General features: G+C 33.3%; 1 protein-coding gene across 2 annotated transcripts in view; it reads right to left on the bottom strand.

Moving 5' to 3' along the window:
* Positions 1 to 16,093, bottom strand: part of LOC106872915 (uncharacterized) — a 461,458-nt gene that overhangs the window by 399,936 nt on the left and 45,429 nt on the right. The gene's annotated exons all lie outside the window — the stretch shown is intronic.

Below are 16,093 nucleotides of genomic sequence, written 5' to 3'. Positions count from 1 at the left end.
TAAATACACAGAATAAGAGGAAAAAATAGAACAAATCCAGTATATGTTTGGAAATAAAATTCTGAAGCTGCTAGACATAATTTTTTTAAAAAATGAAACCAACTCAGGAGCAGTGTAAATGGATAGTAAATACACATACAATTCATAGTTAACATCTTAATTCCTTTAAAACTGCTATTTCTCACACTGCTATTCATCTTTATGTGATTACAGCTTCTAGTTCAAGTGATCCTCCAGTAATATTTTGATCAAATCTTGCAGGAGAAATAATTCTTTCCCCTATACAAAGTGTATTTATAAGGAGCTTGGTAAGTAAAATAATGAAAGATACAGCTCCTGAGACACTTATGTAATTTTACAGTGGAATTATATATATATATATATATATATATATATATATATATATATATATATATATAAACACACACACATACACACACACACACATATATATAAATATGTAAACATTATTAAATACACATACACAATGCATGAGTTTTGCTAGTTCGCAAGTCAGCTGTGATTCGATGTGGTGGAGATGGCCTTCTCAAAGTGATGTTAAACACCTGAACGAATGGCAAAACATCAGGACTTGTGAATGGGACTTGAGGTAACTTGTCTCACCTGTCTATGAATATGACTTTCAGCTGTTCTAACACCCACCACTTTGAGATGGTCACCTCCACCGTGTTGAATCGCAGCCGACTGGCAAACTAGCAAAACACATCTATTGTGTGTGTGTATTTAATGTTTACATCACTTGCACTGCTTCTAATTCATATATTAGTATATATATATATATATAGGCATACTCAAACACACAGACGTGTGTATGTGTAAACATACGTGAGTGTGTGTATAGATGTATATGTTTATATGAATGTCTATGTATGTGTAAGTAGATTCTTGAAAATAAAAAATGTAGGGGATGGAAGTCAAATATGCCTAGCCAATATTTGTTAGTAAATGTAAGGTTTACCATATTTTAGATTTAAGCGGGGGGGGGGGTAAATCTAAAAGCCCTGCTCGTTACTTAGCAACTATTGGGTGCAGGATTGATTTTTGTCACATATATTTAATCTATTTTTAAGTTAAGCTGATACAAACAAAATAAATAGCAGTTGAAGTAAAATCCACATTGCTTCATGAAATTGTGAAGATGGAAGAAAGTGAATGAAGTAAAAAAAAAAATTACAAAAGAAAATTTTCCAACTGGAAAAAAGAAATGAAATATAAAAAAAGAAACAAAATGAAAATGTTATCGATTTTTTTTTTAAACAAATCTGAACAAAATATGTTGATTGCATCAAATGTATATATGATTAACATGCAGCATTAAAAATTTGGTCCCTATATATACATATATTTCGTTGTTCTCCTTCACTTGTTTGATGTTCATTTTTCTGTACAGTATGGGTTGGACAGGGACTTATTAAAAACATGATTTTTATAGCTGAATGATCTTCCTGTTATCGACCCTCTTGCTTTTCATGTAAGGAATAGGGCTATAAAAGAGAAGAGACAGACTTGGAAAAAGTGGGAAAGAAGGGGTAGCAAAGAACCAGATCAGCAGCTGAAGGGAAAGTTAGCAGATAGGTTTATCTAGCAAGAATAGAAGCAGAAAGGAAGAGGTTTGCCAATGTCTTACAACATGGTCTAAGACTTGAGGTGTTCTGGATTGCGAGAATGTGTGTCAGAGAGAATCAAGATGTTGTGAGAAAGAAGTGTGTACAGATGGATAATGATATGCCTACACTAAGTGATTCTGAAAAGAAAGAGGTGTAGAAGTGCTACTATGAAATGTTAAATGTGGAGAATGAATTGGAGAATGAGATTTTCCCCAATATGAACCCAGTTATCCTAGTTGACAGTAGTATGACAGGTGAGGCAATTAAAGATATAAAGACAGAAAAAGCCCCTGGTCCATCAGGTGTTACTACTGAGGTATTTAAAATATCTGGTAGAGTCTAGTTAGCCAGGTTATTCAGGAATAGTTATAGTTAACCCATATAGTTAGGTTATTCATGGAGGCAAAATCTCCAATGACTGGAGTAGCATTATAGTCAGCTGCTACAAGGGTAAGGGAAATGCCTTAGATAGAAGTAATTATAGAGGAATCAAATTGCTAGACCAGGTAATGAAAATTACAAAGAAAGTTATAGCCCAGCTAGAAACAAGAACAGAATTGGACTAGATGAAATGCAGTTTAGCTTTATCCCAGGGAGAAGTACTACTGATTCTATTTTCATGGTCAGGCAACTGCAAGAGAAGTATTTAGCTAAGAACTAGCAATGCATCCTGGCATTGCCCAGGTGTTATGACCTACAGGCACATTGAATTATTTGCTCCTTCCTTATGGGCAGAATCAGCACAGCTGATATATAGTTAATGGCATAATGATAATTATTGTTCATTTATAAGTGAAGGGGGAGGGTACAATTTGCATGGGTCTGCATGAAAGTGCTTTCTGTTCTTAAGAAGGATCACAAACTATGTATTGTTTCATCATATAAAAGAGGGTTAATATGATTTTGACCAGAAATCACATTTTCAAAATTTTAATTTTGCCCCATCCTCACCACAATTTCTTAATTTGTAACATTTTCAAATTTTTTTGTTTTTGTTTTTGTTATCTACGTAGACAAATACAGAGATTACAAATCTGGGAAATACATATATTTTTTATAGTTTAATTTTTCTTAAAGAAACACTCAATGCCCCTTCCCCCACCTCACTCACCCATCACCTACTTGCTTTCACTTTTGTCTGGTGTTTCCGCACATGCGTAGAATTCTACTGAAATAGCAAACTTAAAAAATACCAGACCACCGCCAGAAAACCCAACTTGCTAGAAACAACAGGTAAACAACATTATTTCTGAAGAAACTTCCCTGCTTTCCAAAAAACTAAAAGTGAAACATTGGGAGTTTGTAGCTTTTTGAAAGTGGTGAGGTGATGGGTAAAATTTTTAAAGATTCGTACCCTGTTTTTTCTCCATGGGTTACCAAGAAAAAATATTTGAGAAAAGTAAAAATTAATTTGGTGTGGAGAGGGAGAGAATTAAAATATTGTGAACGTGTTTTGTGGGTGAAATCCTAATGCCCTGCATCGCAAACATCGGAATCAGAAGAAATTTTGGAAAAAATAGGGTGAGGAGCAGAAATGTCACCTTGGACATGCTAGAAAAAAGAGGTAAAGTACAGGATTTCTGGCAAAAATTTCTTTTAAGTTCATATCAAAGATCAGGTTTTTAAATACACTCATCATAAACACAAATTACACAATAGAAAAAGAGCATTTCAATTGGATTTGAGCGTACACACTGCAATAAATAGCATAATTCACACAGAAGTTTTACCCAGAGTGTGTATATGAGCATGTGTGTGTGTGTGTTTGTGCCAAAGAAAGTTATTTTATGGCATTCTTTTGTTTGAAGAAACAAACTTATTAATTTGACATATAGGGGATCATATGATTGTTCATTAATTTCTGAAAATTCTTTTAATTTATTTATTCTTTAAAGAGAGCAGAAATTGAAAGAGAGGATAAAGAGAAAAGGCAACATTTGCTTTGAAGTGAGAGGAGAAAGTGAAAGATGTACATGTATATGAAATGGACGTGTGTGTGTGTCTATGAGAGAGAGAGAGAGAGAGAGAGAGAAAGAAGTTGCATGTTGTGATGTATGAATTTTTTGGCATGTATGTGTAAGCGTCACTCACTCACTCTCTCTTACATACACACACCTTTCATATACACATACATAAATAGACAGAGGTAAAGAATACATACACCACCTGTTTTCAGCACAACATAACCCTAAACACCAGGTGCACTTATTCTTTACCTTCGGCCATAAATACATATGCATACATCTTTTCTGTGCGTAAGAGAGAGAGTGAGTGATTGTATTTCCTCATAACACATACAGAAATGGATGTCTTTTAATGCAATTTTTTTTGGTTGTGGCTTATTTTAATACAATATTTATGTGTACAATTTCATAAATGTTTGTCTGAGCAGAATTCTACGTATGCGTGAAACATCAGACAAAAGTGAAACATTAGAAGCAAATTGAAATATTGTCCAAAAATGACCTCAAAATTGTGCGACCCAGCGTAGTTGCCAAGGTTATTTTAGCTGTAAAAAAGAGTTGTTGAGTGAAAAACATAGTTTATTTAGTAGATAGATAATAAGCAGCGGCTTTGTTTCATTATAACTCTCTAAGTTGTCAACAAACTGTCATCTGAATCAGCTGTTTTGTTCCTTATCCATAAAATTTTTTTATTTATTTACTTTTGTTTTAAAGGGAAAGAGAGGAGAAAGTGAAAAATGTATGAATGTGTATATGAAATGGACGAATGTATGTGAGAGAGAGAGAGAGAGTGAGTGAGTGCCACTTACACATACATGAGAACACACACATGCACATGTACATACAAAAAAGATGCATACAGATGTAGTGATGTACGTATATACGTATACATAACACACCCCTTTAGTCACTCTCTTTCTCCCTTCCTCTCTCTCTCTCTCTCTCTCTCTCACACACACACACGTCCATTTTATATACACATACATACATCTTTCCTTTTCTCTTCTCTTTCACTTTAAAACAAAAGTAAATAAATAAAAAAAATTTTACGGAAATTAACGAACGCACATGACAGCTCTGCAAGTCAAAACGAAAGATCACCTAAGCAACTTTCTTTAATATAATACAGATGTGACTAATTCAGAGAAACATTACTTTCATTATTCACGCATCGTCAGTCACATAATCAAACACTGTAATATTGGTTCAAATTGAAAGCATGAAACTATTTTCACTTTCTAATGAAATCTGGTCATTGTAACTTTCAATATCAGCACATTTCACTGTTGGGTGGTGGGTAAAGTCACATACATATACTAAGATGCACATCTCAAGCCTATCTCTGTTCCTGTGTGTGTCTGTCTGTGTCTTTAGATGTGTGTGTTTGTGTGTGTGTCAGTCATTACAAAAATGTATGTATACTGGCAGGCACAAACACTGTCATACACATATACTTGTCAGTCATCAGCCTAACATAAGTAACAAACACGCGAACACACTCATATAGAAAATGTGATGTCATCGTCGTTGTGGTGATGGTAAAAGATATTGTTTATGACAGGTGATTAAAAGAAAAATGATAATGTTAAATTTTTGTAATGCAAATACGCGAATGAAAATATAGTTTAGTTGGTAGCCAAAAGCTTACTGAATCTTATGATACCCCATACGTCAAAATTGGCAACTCTGTTTTGGAATGCATAAGGAACATACGCACATGCACACACACTCTCTTTTATATATATATATATATATATATATAGATAGATAGGCCATTGTATTTCACATACACAGACCTGGAGAAAGCCTTCAACGGAATACCTCGCATTGTGATATGGTTGTCTCTGAGGAAATTAGGGATAGATGAATGGCCATATACAGGAGTGTTGTCAGTAAGGTAAGAGTAAGTCATTAGTACAGCTTACAACCCCCTCCTATTCATCATCATCTTCCAGGTCATAACAGAGAAATTTAAGACTGGTTGCTAATGAGAACTACTATATGCTGATGATCTTGTTGTCATAGTAGAATCTGTAACTACTAGAAAAGAAATTCCAGGTGTAGAAGCAAAATTTGGAATTGAAGGGCCTTAAAGTTAACTTGGCAAAGACCAAGGTCCTAGTAAGCCAGAAAATAGACAGAACCCTACCCACTTCAGTTAAATGACCCTGCTCAATATGTAGGAAAGTTGTAGGCAGGAATTCCATTCAGTGTATCCAGTGCAAGCTACGGACACACAAGAGGTGCAGTAGAATCACAGCAAGGCTAACAGAAAACGTGTTTGTGTGTGGAAGATACACAGGAGTCATAAATCTACAGATACATGAGAAATCAGACAATAGAGCTTGTCACAGACTTCTGACTTTCCAACTCATCAAACCACCCAAAGCTACCAACATGGAAATCAGACATTAAATGATGATGATGCCTTTCAAGAAACACAGCAACCAAAAGAAATGTAAATATCATATCACTATTTCACTTAGCCAGTGAGAAGCAACGCCATAGAAGGTCAATATTCACACACACACACACACACACACACACACGCTATTCCCCCCCCACACACACACACACGCTATCTCTTCCCACACACACACACACTCACATACACACTCTCTCTCTCTCTTACACACACAACAAGCTTCCACCTAGGTTCCTTCTACCAAATTCAATCAAAAGGTATTGGTCTACCTGGGGACATAGTAGTGATTTGCCTAAGGTGTAATGCAGTTGGACGGAACCTGAAATCATATGGTTTCAAAACAAACTTCTTAACTACATGGTATATCTCTTATTTAAAATACAAACTTTCCATTATAGTTGTACATAAGAAACTTGTGTTATGCTACAAACAGTTTCATATACCAGTTAATGAAAATATTAGCTATTTTACTAAATTCCTTCAAATTGTTGATTACGATTTAATTAATTGAAACAAAAAGGAAATATAATGAGACTGCAGAAGCTAACAAACTTGGAATATGAGATTTTACCACATGCTCAATATTCTCCTGATCTTTCACCCACCGACTATCATGTTTTCAAGCATCTAGACACTTTTTTACGACAAAACACTTTCCATTGCAAAACCGAGGTCGAAACTGAATTCAAGGATTTCTTGGCATCAAAACCCTTGGATTTTTATTGAAGAGGCATGAATAATTTTGTTAATCAATGGGAGAAATGCATAGCTGTTCAGGGATCATATTTTGAATAATTAAACCTTTGTATAAGTTCAGTCTTTCAAGAAGATATGCTTACTTTTAAAATCAGTATTTATTTTCAGAACAACCTAATAATTGTATTGGCTGATGCAATAATGAAGAGGGTAAAGTAAATTAACAAAAGTAAGAGACAACTTATGGCGAATGGGAAGACAAAGTTTTGCAAGAAAAGTGAATGTTCCAAACCAGTCACTCAAAAGAAGGATAATCCAAAATGAGTGGAGACTTAGGAGTTCTCCACTGATCTTCATGGTATATATCACTTTGTACTTTTTGCCACCAAAAAGCTTGACTTTGTCATATGGTGCAAAGAAAGGAGGGTAGCAAAGGTGGTAGAACTGACAGTTCCTAGAAAGTGAACATCAATGATGGTTTCCTCAGCATAGACAGAAAATACAGTGAATTGACTTTTATCCTTTTAGGGTCAATAAAATAAGTACCAGTTGAGCAGTGGAGTCAATGTAATTAACTAGCTCCTTCCTACCAAATTTCAGGCCTTGTGCCTTTAATAGAAATATCATCATCATCACCATTATTGTTATTATTATTATTATAAAGATCGTTGGGGAGAAGAAACAGAAAAGCATTGGACAAACTAATTAGTAATTAGTTCTATATTTTGAGTTAAAATTATGCTGTACCTATCAGTGAATAAGTACCAGTAAAATCAGGTTGGATGTGTACTATCTTGAATTCAAATCTCAAATTTCATTCTTCTGACATCTTCAATGCCTCAAATATATTGATGAATTATTTCAACATATTAATTCTAATGAAATAAAATATTTATCTTAAGCTGGAATGCTTCCAACAAAAAGAGATTAGAAAAATGCATATTTTAATTATTTTAATTCTGTAAAATTGATTTGAATGTCATACGAAACAAAGAAATTAAAAGAATTAAGTTTTTCTTTTGAACAAATTTAATACATTATTTATTTAGCATTCTTTCTTTTCTAGTTAGATTCGTTATTCTTATACATTGCATGCGCGCGTGTGTGTGTGTGTGTGTGTGTGTGTGTATTGTGAAGGTATCTGTCCTAGCAGTCAGAGTGTTGTGCTCATGAATGTAAGGTTGTGGGTTTGATACCTGAGCTGGTGGCGTTTTTTGTCCTTGAGCAAGGTGCTTCATTTCATGTTACTCCAGTTCACTTTGTTGAAAATAAGAACCATCACCAGCAGCTGAGGCTAACTTATAGTGGAGTGGCATCCCATCTAGGAGGAATCTTCAAGGGCATCTAAATTCAACACTGACTGTCAGCAAAAAGAGTACTCAATGCCATAGTAGAGATTAATATCTTTATTTTGGGTGTGTCAGTCTCTTGCTATTTTGGAGTTTTTTACCTGTATGTTCACAGAGTCATAAGGCAAGTTATAAGAACACGGAGGTGAAACTCGACCAAATTATATTCTCTCTTCAAGACTTGAAGAGAGATTATAATTACTAATCACTGAAATAGATCTACCAGACATATCAAGCCTAAACTACTTTTTATTTAATAAGGACAAATCTGATAATGCAGTTCTAGATATATTATGCCTGAAAACAAGACAGGATGGTCACTGATGGAATACTTTTGATCATGTCTAAGCAATCAGAGCTGATCTGGACTTAAACAACTCAACACCCTTTAAACCTATACATGGTGGCTTGACCTGCTAGAAACAGCAGGCAAATCTTCATATCACACCCTACATATTTCTAGATACAAAATATGAAAAGAAAGCGACTAGATGGCCATGGTTGGAATGCTCAATCATAATTTTACACAATTGGCTCTAACCAGGATGGGTGCATTAAACAGCAACAACTAAAAAAATAGGCAAGAAGCTTGCTTCCCAACCGCATGGTTCTAGGTTCAGTCCCACTATGTAGCATCTTGGGCAGGTGACTTCTACTATAGCTTCAAGTTGACCAAAGCCTTTTTCTACAAATCCAATAATATTTGTCAAAAATGGAGGAGATAAGATGTTAAAAAGTTGTAAGAAGTTTATTCATGCATACAATTGTTTCGTTCAAAGAGATAAAAATTCATTTTTCAGAATCTGGAATTATCAAAGTACTCATCAGTGCAGAAAAAATAAGAACTTAAAAAAAGAGCTGAGAAGTTGGACTTTTGACTTTCGTATCTGAGTACTTTGATAATTCAAGATTCTGAAAATGAATTTTTATCCCTTTGTACAAAACAATCGTCTGCATGAATAAACTTACAACTTTTTAACATCTTATCTCCTCCATTTTTGACAAATATGATTGGATTTGTAGAACTTCATTCTATAACTTCATTCAACCCTTTACACACACACACACACATATATATGCTAACACACACACACACATACATATATATATATACATATACATATATATATATACTAACACACACACACACACATATATATATACATATACATATATATATACTAACACACACACACACACATATATATATATACATTTATATACTAACACACACACACACACATATATATATATACATATACATATATATACTAACACACACACACACACACATATATATACATATACATATATATACTAACACACACACACACACATATATATATATACATATACATATATATACTAACACACACACACACACACACATATATATATACATATACATATATATACTAACACACACACACACACACATATATATATACATATACATATATATACTAACACACACACACACACATATATATATACATATATATATACTAACACACACACATATATATATATATATATATATATATATATATATATATATATATATATATATATATATATATTTATTTGTGTCTGTTTGTCCTCTGCTATCATTGCTTGACAACTGGTGTTGGTGTGCTTATGTCACTGTAACTTAGTGGTTCAGCAAAAGGGATTGATAGAATAAGTACTAGACTTAAGCAAATAAGTCCTGGGGTCAATTTGTTTGACTAAAACCCCTCAAGGTGGTGCTCCAGCTTGGCCATAGTCAAATGACAAACAAGTAAAAGAATAAAAGAATAACTCATGGTTAGAAACAGTAACCATATTTTCACAGAGATAATAAAATGGTCACTGAAACTACTTGCCATATTTCTTCAAACTTACCTTACTGTGTGAAGCCTACAAGAAAGTGATTGCTCACCCTGCCATAAGTAGCACTAAAATTTCCACTAAGATCAGCTAATGAGAGTACATCTATGAGGCCATTTAACCTGCCTGAAATACTAACTAAATTTCATAGAAAAGAAAAGCAAAGACAAGATGAAGGCAGGAACACCTTTGACCAGAGGGTTTACTTATCCGTGGCAATCAGAAATTGGGACTAAACACTAATATATATTAGTGACAGAGGTAGTACTAATACCAAGAAGTAATATTTATCCCCATTTAAGTGTAGATGTTCTATTAGAACAAACTATACTGCAGTAGTTACCATGAGAGAAACGCTCATATTGTCTTTTTGGCACAAAATGCAATCTTATTTATATCGCAACCAGGACATAACTCCCCACTATTTCCAGCACTAAGACCACCAAGTCATGTGATTTTGACCTGGTTTGGTCTTGTCAATGATGGGCACTCGACTGCTAGAGGTAGCATCAATCCATTCAACCTGCTGGGAAAAGCAGTGAAATCCCTTTCAATTCACACCCCATTGCCACAATTAAAAAAAAAGGGAGATCCATTCAATAATATAATTCTAAAAATACACATAAGATGAGATGGTCCTGGTGAGATGGTCATAGGTATACTCAATCAACAGTTTTCCCAACAGCATCTCTTTTATTGACATGAAGAATGCAGTAACAGAGCTGGCAAAGAATAAATGCAAATGCAGCTGATGTGAGTGAATTGCTATTTAATTATGGACCAGCTGCAGGTGAACTGAATGGCAGCAATATGTGTGGGTGGTATACAGAAACAGTTGCAGTTGATCAGAATAGAGGATGAGGGTCTGAACAGGAAATTACTGACAATTACAGTAAAAAATTATGTATGTATTTATGCAAATGTGCATGTGTGTGTGTGTGTGTATGTACATATATATATATATATATATATATATATATATATATAACGAAAGTAAAGAATACATACACCCGGTGGTTAGCGTTAGGATTACGTGCAAACAGGTGGTGTACGTATTCTTTACCTCCCCCTATATATATATATATATATATATATATATATATATATATATATATATATATATATATATACACTATTAAAAAGCAGCAAAAATATCACAGAAACTGTTACTCGGAGTTTCACATTCCTGTTTGTCAGACAATTTTGTTTCAAATGGAACAAAATAAGGTTATATGATAGATACACATTTGAAAATGGTTTTGTTTCATTGGTCCTTTCAACTAATGGTCTTTTCAATAACCGGTTGCATGAAATTACAATTGCGGCTTAAAATATTATTATAAAAATCGAAGAGAACCTTAAATCAAAAACAGTTTATGTAGGAAGAAAATAGACCTGAATACACAGGGTAAATAATTGGTGGAAAAAAATAATAATATTTAAATAGATATATCTGTTAAAAAAAAAAGAATTTGCACGCTAAAATACTCATATATTTAGCAATACATACACATACCAAACAACCTATACATACATATATACACTAAACATACAGACGTTGGTACATGGTTACATACATATAGAGACAAATATAGGCAAAACATAAATATATACAAATATATATACATGTGTGCATGCACACACACTCACACAAATAATACCTCCTGGTGTATGCTTATACAACTTAGTTGTTATAGGCGAGAAAGAAAATGAAAAGAAAATCAGAATAACAAGTAGTGGAAGAAGGGAAAAGAAAAAGAAATAAAAGAGAAAGAAAGAAAATTAGAAAGAGAAAGGGAAAATAGAAAGAGGAAGAGAGTAAGATGATTTGGAAGTTGGTGTTCCTAAAAAGTATCTAACGAGTGTTAGATACTTTGTTCAGCTTCCAAATGTGCACATATAAAACAACATGCATATCTACATAAATTCAACATACATACAAAAACACAAATATAGACATGCATACAAATATACAAATAAATATACACGTAAATATATATATATATATATATATATATATATATATATATATATATATATATATATCCCATCCTTTTCGCTAATTCCCTTTTTCTCTCCTTCACAGTTTTCTATCTGTCTTTCTCTCTCTCTTTCTCTTATTGCTCACATGTAACCATCGTCCATCTTTCTTTTCCTCATGTGATCATCTTTCTTTTCCTTCAGGACTGCCCTAAGGACTGGACGTCTACTATCTCTCTCTTCTAACTTTTCTCTTTTCAAAGAAAATATTTCTCCAGCATTCGCTATTTTACTATCGTTCTGGTCTAACGACCCACCATGCTTGTTTTCATTTGGTTTCCTTGTATGTCTCCACTGTCCTGTTTTTGTTTCCAACTTTCACCCTCCATAAATCCAAAATTTTATTTTGGTATTTATGGGAGCAACTGTTTTCGAAGACTCATACTGTCATTCAATGCACAAAATGAGGAGTAGATAGACAGCCAACAACTGATGAAGTGCCGTTCTTTGTGTTAGTTGTCTTGTTTTCCATTTCTTTTTCTCACTGTTTGCGTATTGAATTCATTTGTTTTTGTATTTCATGTTGTTTACTGTTTGTGACGTCCTGTACCCATATAGGTATGTATGTATTTTCATTTCAAAGTTTCAGCTCAGAGCTGCGGCCATGCTGATGCACCACCGTATATACATACATACATATATATATATATATATATATATATATATATATATATATATATATATATATATATATATACATATATATATATGTATATATATATGCATATATATATATATATGCATGTATATATATATATATATATATATATATATATATATGCATATATATATATATATGCATGTATATATATATATATGCATGTATATATATATATATGTATATATATATATATGCATGTATATATATATATATATATATATGCATGTATATATATATATATATATATATGCATGTATATATATATATATATATGCATGTATATATATATATATATATATATGCATGTATATATATATATATATATATATATATATATATATATATATATATATATATATATGCATATATATATATATATATGCATGTATATATATATATATGCATGTATATATATATATATGCATGTATATATATATATATGCATGTATATATATATATATATGCATGTATATATATATATATATATATATATATATATATATATATATATATATGCATATATATATATATATATGCATGTATATATATATATGCATGTATATATATATATATATATATATATATATATATATATGAAAGAAGGTTTGAAAATGCACTTATTTTTTTTTTAATATTTATTTACTTAACCGGTTTCACCTTTTTAGAAAAAGATTATCAAAAGTCTTTGAGAATAATAAAAAATGTTAAAAAACAGTTCGAGAATTAAAATGCATATATACATTCTTTGATGATAAAATATATTTAAAGTATAAAGCTTTGTATTAACTTTGTATTGTTACATACTGATTATCACACATTCTCTGATATTAAAATGAAAATGTTAAAAACAGTGTATGAAAATACACATATGGAAAAATACATATACATATTCTTATACATATTCTTTGACAATACATATACATATTCTTATACATATTCTTTGACAATAAAGTTGAAGAGGAACTGACCTGGCTTTTTCCTCTTGTGTATATTGAGGGAATGTTTTACTGTCTTAAGAGACAGTATACCAAAATACCGCAAACATAAGAATCCCCAGAAATCATTTTTTAGGCCAAGGCAACAGATCTCACGACACCAGATGGTACACACCAACCTTGAAAAACCAAAACTAGTGAATCTCTCAAGCCTAAACCTGTCGAACCAACAAATTAAAATCCTTTCAAAAGGACTAAAATTCACTCCAACTCCACAATACCCCAACTTGAGTGAAATACAGGATGATGTCTCCCACTTTTGTAGAAAATTACACTTCACAGTGGAATTTTTTGACAAAGAAATCAATAACGACGAATCAATGGTTCGTAACAAGAGCAATTATAATCCCATAAAAGGTAAAAACAAAACATTGGACAAATTTTGCGAGTACATTTCGAACTTTCCTTATAATGAACTTCCACAACCTAAACCCAAACCCAACACCAATAAAAACGAATGGAAAATCATCCATGAGTTACGAAACAATCATGACATCACAATCAAAGAAGCAGATAAGGGTAGCACTGTCGTCATTATGGATACAGAACAATACAAAAACTCTGTATCTCAACTCTTACAAGACACTACATACTATGAAAGAGTAGTCAACTACCAACAAACAAGAACAATGACCAAATTAAACACTCATTTGCCAACATCGAAACAACTTAACAACAAAGGAATGCGACTACCTAACAAACTTTAATTGCAAAACAAGCAACCTCTATGGACTCCCAAAAATCCACAAGAGCAAAACTATTTCTGAAGCTTGCAAAAAGTCCACTTCCACCTGTATCACTGTACCACATCCCACTGATCTCAGACTAAGACCAATTGTGGCAGGCCCAAACTGTGAAACACACAGATTAAGCAACTTTATCGATATCCTCCTGAAACCAATACTTCACCACATACCAAGTATTGTTAGAGACGACCTGGACCTACTAAATCATCTACCCAAACATACCAATAAAGACATTTTCATTGTTTCCTTTGATGTAATAAATCTTTACACTACGATCCCACATCAATATGGACTGGAAGCCATTAAATTCTGGCTAGAAAAATACCCCAATGAGATCCCAGAAAGAATAAAAAAAGAATTCATCATCGAGGGCCTTAAGTTTATCCTTCGAAACATTTTTTTGAATTTTAATGATAACACCTACAGACAGGTATCAGGGACTGCAATGGGGACTAAAGTTGCCCCTACATATGCAAACCTGGTGATGGCCTACTTAGAATTGCAGATCTACGACAAATCCAAAACTAGATATGGCCTGTCTTTCCACCAATACCTGTTAAAGAATTGGAAACGTTACTTGGATGATTGCCTCATCCTATGGTCCCACACACTCGACCAACTCTTTGACTTCAAAACCCTAATTAACAGTGTCAACAACCATATCCAATTTACAATGGAATACAGTCAAGACCAACTTCCTTTTCTTGACATTCTCATTATAAAAATAGGTACCAGCAATGAGACTGATATTCATTACAAACCGACTGATTCCAAGCAATACCTTCTGTTCACCTCCAATCACCCAAAACATACAAAGACAAACATTCCCTTCAACCTTGCGAGAAAAATTTGCACAATTGTCTAATTATAGAACTCGAAATAAAAGACTCGAAGAACTAAAGGCAATTCTCCTCGAAAGACATTACCCAGCATCATTAGTTGAAAATGGAATAGAACGGGCCAAGACAATTGCTACCCATGACCTGCGAAAACCGAAACACATACACGGCACGTTAAATAGTCTCCCATATCTCTCAACACACAATCCTAGAAATGCAGAAGCTTACACAATAATATACAAAAACATCCCACTACTGAATCAAGACCCACGTCTAAAAAGAGTACTTGCAACCCACAAAATAATAAAAAGCAAAAGACAACCCAAATCCCTAAAAAACCTACTCACGAATGCAAAATTGCCCAACACAAGCCCACCACCTACCGTCAAAAAATGTGGTCGTTCCAACTGCAGGACTTGCATCCACCTCATGGAAGGAACAACATACAGATTCCAGTCGGGACACACTTTTGTTATAAAAAAATAACTTCACCTGCGCATCAAAAAATTTACTTTATGCCATAAGGTGTGAAGGGTGCCACAAAGAATACATAGGGCAAACGAGCCTTACTCTCAGAGAAAGGATGACAGTCCACCGCCAACAATTGAGGGATCCCACCACAAGACAGATACCACTCAGTGGGCACTTAGATCTCTGTGCACAAAACAAGTCACCCAAATTCCTAGTTTTCCCATTATACCAATGCTCAGACAACACCACTGACCAAACACGAATAAATAGGGAAAATAATCTTATTCAAAAATACAGACCACAGCTCAACATACTCTAACATAAGCCCCCTCCCCAGGTGCACGTCCAAAACAAAGACACACAGATACGCAAAATCACACACACACCAATACAATGCAAACCTCCGACAC

This window comes from Octopus bimaculoides, chromosome 25, assembly GCF_046866305.1.
Source record: "Octopus bimaculoides isolate indiv1 chromosome 25, ASM4686630v1, whole genome shotgun sequence".
Lineage (NCBI taxonomy): Eukaryota > Metazoa > Mollusca > Cephalopoda > Octopoda > Octopodidae > Octopus > Octopus bimaculoides.
Note: the sequence above shows the minus strand (reverse complement) of the source record. Positions and strands in the feature narration are given on the sequence as shown.